Source organism: Molossus molossus, unplaced genomic scaffold (assembly GCF_014108415.1).
Source record: "Molossus molossus isolate mMolMol1 unplaced genomic scaffold, mMolMol1.p scaffold_m16_p_7, whole genome shotgun sequence".
Taxonomy (NCBI): domain Eukaryota; kingdom Metazoa; phylum Chordata; class Mammalia; order Chiroptera; family Molossidae; genus Molossus; species Molossus molossus.
This window is the reverse complement of record NW_023425401.1, coordinates 16554636-16565574: the sequence shown is the minus strand read 5'-3', so window position 1 is coordinate 16565574 and position 10939 is coordinate 16554636. Positions and strand designations below refer to the sequence as shown.

Genomic DNA, 10939 nt, shown 5'->3' with positions numbered 1-10939 from the left:
CATATTCAAAAACAGAACTCATTCATTCTCTTCCAGGGTCCCATGGTTCGACCAAACAGGTGTAAGAAAAAAGTATGTTTCCTATTTTGGTTTCTGTTTTAATGACCAGAGGAAATCCTTTGTTGTATTCATCTTGCTTCCAACATAATACTTATCAATATCCTTTTCTTCCTCTGAATCTTGATCTGGCATCCAACATTGATCTTTTACATTCAAAAAATGAGTATTTCAAAGCTTTGCAGTTTCCTTCCTTTAGAGATTGCCGAGGGGATTTTCCTTCCTGGAGCACATGGTCGGACTGCAACAGACATGTGCCCAGGTCCTCCTCCACGCCTCCGGCTTGTCCTCGTAATACCGAGGCATGGCTGCACCTCCCGCCTGCCTCGGCCCCAGCTGCTTCTGTCCGCCACAGCCGCGACCCTGCTGCGCGTAAGTTTGAGCTGATTTTTTTTAAGTGAAAATAAAACCTTACCTATTAAAAGATATGCCCTCCAAGTGATTTTAATATAAGCAAAGGATTATAGACCTCAGAGGATCCAGACTCTCTGTTGCACGTTTTGAAGAACTGTATGGCTCTAACCAACAGTTCTAGAACCCCGGAATTTGGGATAGATCCTTACCCAAGGAGTATAGATTTGAAACCACCTTTCGTGTAGAGATGGTAGACCATAAATCCCTGCTTTGGTCTCAAGCTCTAAAGACTTTCCAATGTTTATTCCAACTTGCAGCTGACTCCTAGAATTTTCTTCCCCTGGTGGAATGAATGCTACATTACCATAGATTGGTTACAAGTTTATCAGTCTCCCTTGGGTCCTAACTGAACTTCCCAGAGTCCTGGAAGCTCTGAGGATGGAGGTAAGGGCCCAGTGTTTCTAAATTTTCCTGGTTATAATTATCATGTGGATACTGTTAAATAATATGTCCATTGGCTTCGGCCTGGAAATGTGTTTTTTAACGAAGTATTCCATGAGATTCTTCAGGCAAGTTTGGGAAATACGAGCCTACCTGGCTACATTTAGGCTGCTTAGTTAATATGTGTTTTGGGAGTTTTGTTTTGATTTAATTATTGAAGGCTGTTTTCTGTGTTCACACACACAAAAATGTGGTGAACTTATTAATGAGATCCAAAGTTGTCAAATAGTGCAGTTGTCAGAAAGCACAAATAAGTGCTATGGGTTACTTAAGAGTGTGAGAAGCTAAAGCAAAATGTCCACAAAGTGGAAGCCAGCAGTGTGCATGCATATTGGCATCAGGAGTCCGAGAAGGCTAGGAACTCCTAAGCCCAGACTAAGGGGCAGCAGGACTTCAGAAATCAAAAACAGGTAGCAATGAGGTGGTGGCCAGGCATACAGGTAGATTCAGTCAAGACCCTGAGAGAGAGCCCAGCCAGTATGGCTCAGTGGTTGAGCGTCGACCCAGTCAGGGCACATGCCCAGGCCATGGGCCTGATCCCCAATGGGAGGTGTGCAGGAGGCAGCCAATCAATGTTCTCTTTCATCGATTTTTTTTATTTTTTATTTTTATCTTTTTTTTATCCTCACCCGAAGACATTTTTCCATTTTTTGTTCTGATAGAATGGGAGGGAGGGAGGGGAGGAAGGAGAGAGAGAGAGAGAGAAACATCAACGTGAAAGGGACACATTGAGTGGCTGCCACCCACATGACCCAACCAGGGCCAGGGACAAACCGCAACCGAGGTACGTGCCCTTAGTGGGAACCGAATTCAGGTCTTTCTGGACCACAGGCCAACGCTCTAACTGCTGAGCCAAACCAGCCAGGGCTCTCTCATCAATGTTTTTCTCTCTCCCTCTAATTTCCTCTCTCTCTCTCTCTCATCAATAAAGAAAAAAAGAGCCTGAGGGAGAGAAGGGAAAAGGCAACAAGAGCATGTGCCACCATCAGGATTTATTCACTGAAGCAAGAACCAGTTCTAGGAGAGGTGATCTAACTGAAAGGTATACCCCAAAATAAGCAAAAATAGCCTCCCTTCACACCGCTGCAACAGCTGTCCCTTTCACCTAGGACTCAGGGCAAGTGACAGAACTGCAAATAAGGTTGTATTACAAGTAAACTGATTTAATTATCTTGATTGGTCACAGATTGAGGGAGAAGTGTAACAGCTGAAAGCGATTAGAATGGGAGAGATAAAACAAGCTGATGTTAAAACTATTTCAAAGGTATAACAGGATTTAGTTATACAGGAAATTGGTTAATTATGTAGATTCATATCTTGGAATACTTAACAGTCTTTCTAAATGACCTAAAAGGAAAAGGAATAACTTGGAAAGGCTTTTATCCTGTAGTCAATGGGCCAAAGCCTGTTATCAAGTAGCATGTATAATGTTGTCCAATTTGGGAGAAAGTATATATTCATGGGGGGAGGGGCTAAAAGTTAATAGCTCAGATTTATTTATTTTTAATTGTGGTAAAAAAAATAACATTAAATCTACCATCTTCACCATTTTTAAGTGTGTAATTCAGCAGTGTTAAGTAACATGCACAACATTCACATTGTTGTGTAACAGGTCTCTAGAATTATTTCTTCTTGCCACACTGAAACTCTATACCCCTAAACATTAATTCTCTCTTCCTCTTCCCCCCAACCCCTAGTAACCATTTTTACTTTCTGTTTCTATGATTTTGACTATTTTAGATACCTCATAAGAGAATAATTATACAGTAATTGTCATTTTGTGACTGGCATATTTCACTTATAATGTCCTCAAGGTTCATCCATGTGATAGAATGTAATAAGATTTCCTTTTTAAGGTTGTATAATATTCCATTGTGTGTATACACCACATTTTCTTATCCATTCATCTGTGGATGGAATTTGAATGGCTTCGACCTCTTGGCTACTGTAAATAATACTGTGATGAACTTGAGTGTGCAGATATCTTTTTGGGATCCTGCTTTGAATTATTTTGCACATGTACTCAGAAGTGAGATTGCTGGATTATAAATGTATCCTCAGTTTTTTGAGTTTCATGAATCTGTATATCCATTTCTTTCCTCTTCCCCCACCACTCCCTTCTCCTCCCCCTCTTCCTCCTCTTCCTCCTCCTTCGTGTGTGTGTGTGAATATATATATATATAGATAGATAGATAGATATAGATATAGATATAGATATTTCAGCTTGATGATGTCCCATAAATCCCTTAGCTCTCTTCATTTTTAGTCAATCATTTTCCTTTTTTCTCCTCTGCCTTAGTAACTTGAAAGTCCTGTCTTTCAGTTCACTGAATCTTTCTTCTGCCTAGTCAGGTTTCCAGTGAACATTTTTGTTCAGTTATTGTTTTCATTTTCCAGAGTTTCTGTTTGATTCTTTATAGTTTCTATCTCTTTGTTTATATTCTCATTTTGATCATGTATTTTGTTTCCTGATTTTGTTTAGTTGTTTATCTGTACTCTCTTTTTTAAATTCTTTTGGTTTTTTTTGGTACGTGCCCGTAGCGGGAACTGAACCTGGGATTCTCTGGTCCACAGGCCGAAGCTCCAATCGCTGAGCCAAACTGGCCAGGGCCCTTTTTTAAAATTCTTTATCTGGTAACTCATATGTCTGTTTTTTTGTTATTGTCGTTTTTGGGGGTTTGTTTTTGTTTTGCACGAACCCAATATGTCTGTTTCTTTTGGGCCAGTTTCAGGAGATTTAATTTGTTCCTTTAAATGGACCATGTTTTCTTATTTCTTTGTATGTCTTGTTATCTTCTATTGGGATTTTGGCATTTGAAAAATCAGCCCTCTCCCCCTACTTTGCAGTCCTGTTTCATACAGGGAGCACATTCTCCATTCAGCCCTAATGGAGATTCTGGAGACCTCTCAAACCTATTCTGGCCACCTCTCCTCTCTGGGCTTGTGTGGAATATCCTAATCAATAGATTTGCCCATTTCTACTCTGGAGCTCCCCCTGATGTCTGTCTGGGATACTGTGGCCTCTCTGGTGCTATAGTGTGCCGTGGTACTGGAGAGTCACCTAGTGTCTGTCTGTGATACTGCAAATTTTGGTGCATGTTGATCACTTTTTTTCTCAGAGGCCAAGCTCCCAACCTGGCTCCTAGTCAGTGCTTGGATTCAGGCAAGATTAAAAACTCGTCCCTTGAGCAGTCTACCTAAAAGTCAGAATGTTGGGTGTACATTGCATTCCTTTCATCCCCAGGGAGAAGACAGGGATTGGGTGTTTCCCTACAATTGCACCATAATGTGCCAGGGCAGGGGCTCTGGAAAGAGACAAATTTTCCCACCAGTCTATGATGTGGTTGGATTTGCACTTGCCTGGAGTACAGGAACATCTTAACTGGGTTCTAGATTTTTCACATAGGCAATTTGTCTGTATATTGCTGTTAAATCCAAGTGTTCATGGGAAAACGAGGGTTGAGGGTTTCCTGTTCTAACATCTTGCTGATATATCACATCTAATAGCTCTAGTGTTAATGAGCTTTTGCTATGTGTCAGACAATGTCCTAAGTACTTACTTTACATCTACTACTAATTTAATCCTCACAACCCTATGATTGAGGTGCTATTATCACGATCCTCATTTCTAAGTGAGAAAACCAAAATATAGAAGCCCATGCTTTTAACTACCATGCTGTATTAGAAATATATCATAGCCCTGGCCGGTTTGGCTCAGTGGTTGGAGCATTAGCCCACAGACCAAAGAGTTGTGTGTTCGATTCCAGCCAAGGGCATGTACCTCGGTTGTGGTTCATCCCCAGCCCTGGTCAGGGTCATGCAGGAGGCAACCAATTGATGTGTATCTCTCACATCGATGTCCCTCCACACACACACACACTCTTTCTGAAGATATTTGGAAAAATAACCTCGGATGAGGATTTTTTAAAAAATAGAAATAGATTATAGGTTTTGGGTTTTTTGTTTTTACTTATCAGCACTTTCTACAATACACATGTACTACCATTACAATACATGTATCTCCCATATTTCCCTATAGGCATGTAATTTGTGGGGTGGAATCATTTTAGATGGCAAAGGCTAAATTTGGACAGAATTATTTACTTAAGTAAAATTCATTCCCCTAAGAATCAAGATAAATGAAGTACTCAAAAAATATACAGACCTCTTATCCCTCCCTCCCTAAGATTCCAGCTCATTTTCCCTTCCTCTCAGCCAGGAAGATTGCATAAACAAGACTAAGACATTCTTCCAGTTGGCTTGACAGTAGCTGCTTCTCTTTGCTCCCTTCTAGTTTCATTCTTTCAGTTCTGCCTTGTCACTTTTATTTCCAGCACTTTAAAAAAGAAACAATTAGAAAGCCATGCAGATATGAGAGAATCTTTTAAGAAGGATGCTTTAAACAATGAAACCGATGAATGAAGACATTTTATTTGCCCAAAATATTAGTTATGTTGAGAATTATTACTGAAGAAGACACTCAAGAGGTCCAATTTCAGTCATATTTATGAAAAGTAAATTAATAGAACAAGATACCACTTCATGCCATCAAATTGGCAAAAAATAGCCTGACAATAATAGACATTGAAGATGCAATGTTGAGGTTGTAGAGACTTGTGAGCTGTTGGTAGGCACGTGGGTAGGTGCAAGCACTTCAGAGAGCAATTTGGTAATATCTAGTAATGTCAAAGATGCATCTCCTTACAACCTAGCAGATCCATTCCTCTGCAAAACCCTTGCTCCTCAATGTGTGGTCCGAGGACCAGCAGCATCAACACCACCTGAGAGCTTAATACAAATGCAGACTCTCAGGCTCCATTTCAAACCTACTGATTTAGAGTCTGCATTTTAACAAGATTCACCAGGTATTTGAATACCCAGGGGTTGGCAAAAGTAGGTTTACAGTTATGAGTATGCAAGAGTTTATTCTTGTATTATTATTTATTAATTATTGTATTATTATTATTAACCTACTTTTCCCCACCCCTGTATATGAGGAACTATTGCATTCGGGAAAAGGAGACCTGAACAAAACTACATAGCCTTATTTGTGGTAGCATTTCTCACAGCCTCTCACTGGCCCTGATCAGCTGTAATCCCATCCTGGATCAGTCATGAAATACACGAAGTCTCTTCTGATATCCTGACCAAACTGACCCAAAGAACTAACTCCTTTTTAACAGCTATATAGTATTCCATTGTGTGAATGTATCATACTTTATGTAACGTCTCCTTTGATGATGGACATTTAGGTTTTTCTTTTACTAAGACAAATCATGTCAGGATGCACTTTCTTGGACCTTGCTCGCCCACATACACAGTTCTTTCTTCACCAGCCTAGTAAGCACATGACTGCTGAATTGTGCTTTGAAGAAGCTTCCCGTTACACACCACCATGTCACATTGTACATTCCTGTGACTGCTTTGAGGAAGAGGAGTGGGGAGGGGACTCAAGGCTGCAATGTCTAGACTTTTTCTTCATTATCTGTTCACCAAATGTAGTCTACCTATCAAGAAGAAGCTTCTCCTAAAATTGGGGGTGGGGAGGGACTTCAAATGTCTATGGAAGACCCACTTGTCTTATAATTTCTCTGGGTCTCCTGGGTGTGGGGTCACCTTTGTCTTAGTCTGTTCTGCCTCATAGCCTCTGTTTTCACTATAACAGTGCAAAAAAACTGGTTTTAAAAAAAAGTTGAAATTTTAAATTTCCTTTTTTTTTGCTATTGTCTAAGGGCTGCTATAACCCGAGCCACAGAGAAAGCTACTAACACAACCCATAACTTCCATCCCCAAAGAGGTGATAGTACCCCAAAGCCAATGCCTGACTTCTCAGCCCTTGTCTTCGTCCCCTGGCTTTGTGGTGAATGGCCTCACCGGTCCCACAATTTGCTTACCTGACAACCCATCACCCAGAAGCAGTGAGTCAGCCCTTCTGGCTGAGTGCAGCATCTCTCAGAAGTGTGTCGTAGGTCCTATCTGCTTCTGATGCTGAGTTTTTAAGACACTTTACAAACCTCTCTGGGCTAGCCTCAGTTTTGAAGTCCTAGAACTTAGCTTTAACATTGTTCAAATCTCAAGTTAATACCGAATAACACTTTCCAACCTTGTTCTATTGCTGATAAGCAAGCTTTCTCTTCCTTGACCTTGCAGAAAATTTATTTTCCTCTTTTGCCTTCCCATGCTCAATTGTGCCATAGCAAAACCCCTACAATAGGAGTGCTCTTTCTCCTCCTTCTCCCCTCATGGCTAGCACAGAGTGAAACAGACTGAAATATTCTCTCTCCAGCCCCTTCTTGATGGGACCCCCACTCCTCTCCACCAGCATCCCTGGTCCCACAGGGGATCCCAATGAAACTCCCAGCCCGCTTTGGAATATAGTCTTTCCTCAGGCCACAACATTTGCTGATATTTTATAAACAGAACTTTCTCATACTGGCGCTTGGTAAACTGAATGAACAAGTACTCTCAGAAAATGTAACGAGAACTTATTACAACTACCAGCATTGTTTCTAAAGGGCTTTACAAACGCCGCACTATTGGCATTAGTCAACGTATTTGTTCTACAGGCTCAGTCTCACCAGAAGCAGCCTCAAAACAGAAACAGGAATGGTGTACAAGTTATAGTCCCTCCCTGGTGATTATTTTGGCTTTCCAAAACCTAATTTTTTTCTAGATCTGGGTACATTGGTTATTCTTTATCCTGTGACAGTAGCACTTGATCTCAGCACAGCTCCCTAATCCCATTTAATCAGGAGATTTAGAAGAGCAGAGTGCAAAAGAAACGTCATTCAAGTTGAAACAAAAGTTCTAAGTGATGCTTGAAGCAGAAGAGAAACCAGCTGGTCTCCTTACCAAATTTAGAAGGTGGAATCAATATACAAGGGTTTGCTGATGTTATTACTTTGGGCGGTCAATTACATTTATGGTGTTCAGTGTATCAGCCTACAATAATGAATATATGTACCTCTGACTCTTTCAGAGGACAGGTTCTCTAATTCCCCAAATCCCACTGTAGCCAACACTTTCCTGGGCAGCCCTGTGAGACGCAGGATCCAGTTCCTCTGGTGAGTACCGGAAGGCAGCACGCCTACCGCCGCGGGCATGTGAGATGTCTTTAGAAGGCACATGCACACATTTTTCAATTTGTTTCAGTAGGTTTCTAATATTTATTTTACAATTGATGACTTTTCTATAGCTAGATTACAGTAGATTATTTTTCTATGTATAGAAAAAAAACATAGCTCGCATATCAAATTCCTGAATTCATGGGTACTATTGTTTAGGATGAAATTAAAGTATCACTAGCAGCCCTGGCCGGTCTGGCTCAGCGGTTAGAGCGTCGGCCCGCAGACCAGAGAGACCCGGGTTCGGTTCCCGCTAAGGGCACGTACCTCAGTTGCAGTTTGTCCCCAGCCCTGGTTGGGGTCATGTGGGTGGCAACCACTTGATGTGTCTCTCTCACATCAATGTTTCTCTCTCTCTCTCTCCTTCCCGCTCTATCTGAAGATAAATGCAAAAACGGGTGAGGATAAAAAATAATAATAGTAAAGTATCACTAGCAGATTCAAAGACAAACATGAAGTAAAAATGATAATAAGTACACAGATATGACCAAAACCATGAAGGTTTACAAAAAGGACTGAAGCTGAGAAGGCCCTGCTCTCTCTCATGATGGTTAAAGCATCACGGTGCTTGTCAAAGTTCAATAACATAATGCCTGATCCTCATCCGTTCTCCTTCCTATGATATTTCAAATCATCCGCCATAGGCCAAATAAGTTAACTCTGTGGCCGGCTTTCTGGGCTCCCCTGTTTCCTGCCTAACTGGTGGACTGATTATGTTGCATTTGGGTATCAGAGGAGGCCGTGGGGCATTTCTCTGTGTAGACAGTGAGTTTATTTGGGTTTGTCTTACCATTGAGAAAGAGGAAGAGGGTGGTAGCGATCTCGCCAGGCACCCTGGGCAGCTGACTTGATGTCATGGGGCTTGCTGGCCTGGAGGCATTTTACAGCAGGCTCAGGCCCTTGCAGAACAAATCCCATGACCCCATGGGACTGCCCCCTCCCCCCACTGCTGTGTGAGAATGCTCCAGTGAATAATACTGCTTGAGTAGGTCCCGAAAAGTCTTTTTAGTTTATTAAGATTTTAGGGAAAGAGGGCATTTGATCTTGTAGAATTTGATTTATTTTAACAATTGTCATCTATTTTACTGAGTCCTAAGTTTTTTCTAGAAAGGATGGGAGATGACTTACATACACATAGTAAGATAGAAGTTTAAAAGAATAGATGAGAAAACGGGGGCAAAAGGCAAGTGAGGGCAGGAGGGAGGGCCGTCACCTCGGGGTACCCCTCGTGGTGCTCGTGGTGGCAGAGGTGGAGATTCTGCCCGTTCACCCTGGGCCTTTCTCTAAGAGGCTAGTGGGCTGTGGATAAAAGCGTCCCGCTGGATCTAAGGAGGGGTGTAATAAGCCGGACAGTAGCTTTCAAGTGGCTGGGATTTTTTTAGTACATCTGTAAACACTCTACTGTAAGACCTCAGGGGGTTGTATCCCAGCCCTAGAAAGAGGCCTGGGGTAAGAACTGACACTTGAATGCCTTCTTGGGGTGTGCAATCCACGGGCAAGCAGGAGCGATAGGAGAGGAAAGGAGAGGGAGGCAGACAGGAGGGATGTATTATCGAGATGGCCTCTGCCTTGTAACTAACACAGAAGGCTGACCCTTATCACAGGTCATCTCAAGAGAGGCCACATAAAACTACTGCCTTGGAACAGTCTGTTGTCAGGAAGGAGAAGCAAGTAATTTATCTGCAGCCTCCTTCCCATCTCCTCTCTCTCACTGGCCAAGATCCCCCACAGGGCGTTAACGCCACAGTACTTCCACACCAGGAAGGCTGAGCCTCTGCAGGTCTGGTGAACGGGTGCAGGTCTCTGTGGCCAGGGCTTGCTAACAGCGGGAGGAGGGGCAGCCTTCGCTCTGCCCACACAGGCTGGGAGGAGAGGTAAGCAGGGCCGACAGATCTGGGGTCAAGTTAGGTGCCTTCAGTATGTGCACAGAAAGCTGCCCACATCTAGATAAATCTGGAGTTTTCCAAAGAGACTGTGGGGAATGCACTGAGGCTCAGGGGTGTGGTGCAGATGCTTTTTAGTTTCCAGCTTCTCTGCTCAGATCCATCGGCAGAAATGAAAGCGTCTAAGGTTCACTCCTAAGCACCCCTAAGGGCTCCTCCCCAAGGGATTGAAGAGAACAGAACCCAGTCGAGATTAGGCGAATGGGCGGTACTGGGGCATCTAATTCCTCACCCACAGCTCAGGAATCATCACACCTATACTCTTCCTTTCTTGATATGTGAGAAGCCCCCAGGATGCCTTTGACCCTTTGTCAGTCCAGAGAAGGGTGCAGTTAGGAGAGCCCTGCTCAGTGTGCAGCTAAACCCAGGGCACACGCCAAGGTGCTTATTGGCTCACTGCCAAGGCGGCTCAGCCCAAGCCCACATGCCAAATTCAGCACCATGACCCCCTGGCCCCAGCACCAGGGTCTCATTTCTGAATACTACTTTTTATTAAGAAGAATCAAGGTTTCTTAGAGAAATATCTGACTCCTGGGCTGGAGTAGGGAGACTACTCAGTAAGCCTGGAATGTCTTATTATGCCAAAAGGTAATAAATTATGTATGAATTAATCAATTATGGGGACATTTTAAAACAATGAAGGAGCCAGTTTGAAGGGGCTCCCACTGGCCAAATATGGAACAATTTGAGCACTAAAACTAATATTATAATAACATATACGAACCCACTGAATAACCTAAGACTCTATCAGTCTGGAATAGAAGAACAAAGTTAGAAGACTGACACCATATGACCTCAAGATGTAGTATACAGGCACAGTAATCCAGCCAAACAAGTCCGGGGAGCAGACAAGTCTAGATGTAGATCCACGCATCGATGGACAACTAATTTTTGACAAATATCTGAAGGCAATTCAGTGGAGGAAGGATAGTCTTTTCAACAAATGGTGCTGGGACAGAG

The 10939-nt window shown here is 42.6% G+C and overlaps 1 pseudogene; it reads right to left on the bottom strand.

Annotated features, from left to right (window-relative positions):
* Positions 1-135: 135 nt before the first annotated feature.
* LOC118620476 lies at positions 136-363 on the bottom strand (annotated as a pseudogene).
* Positions 364-10939: the final 10576 nt, after the last annotated feature.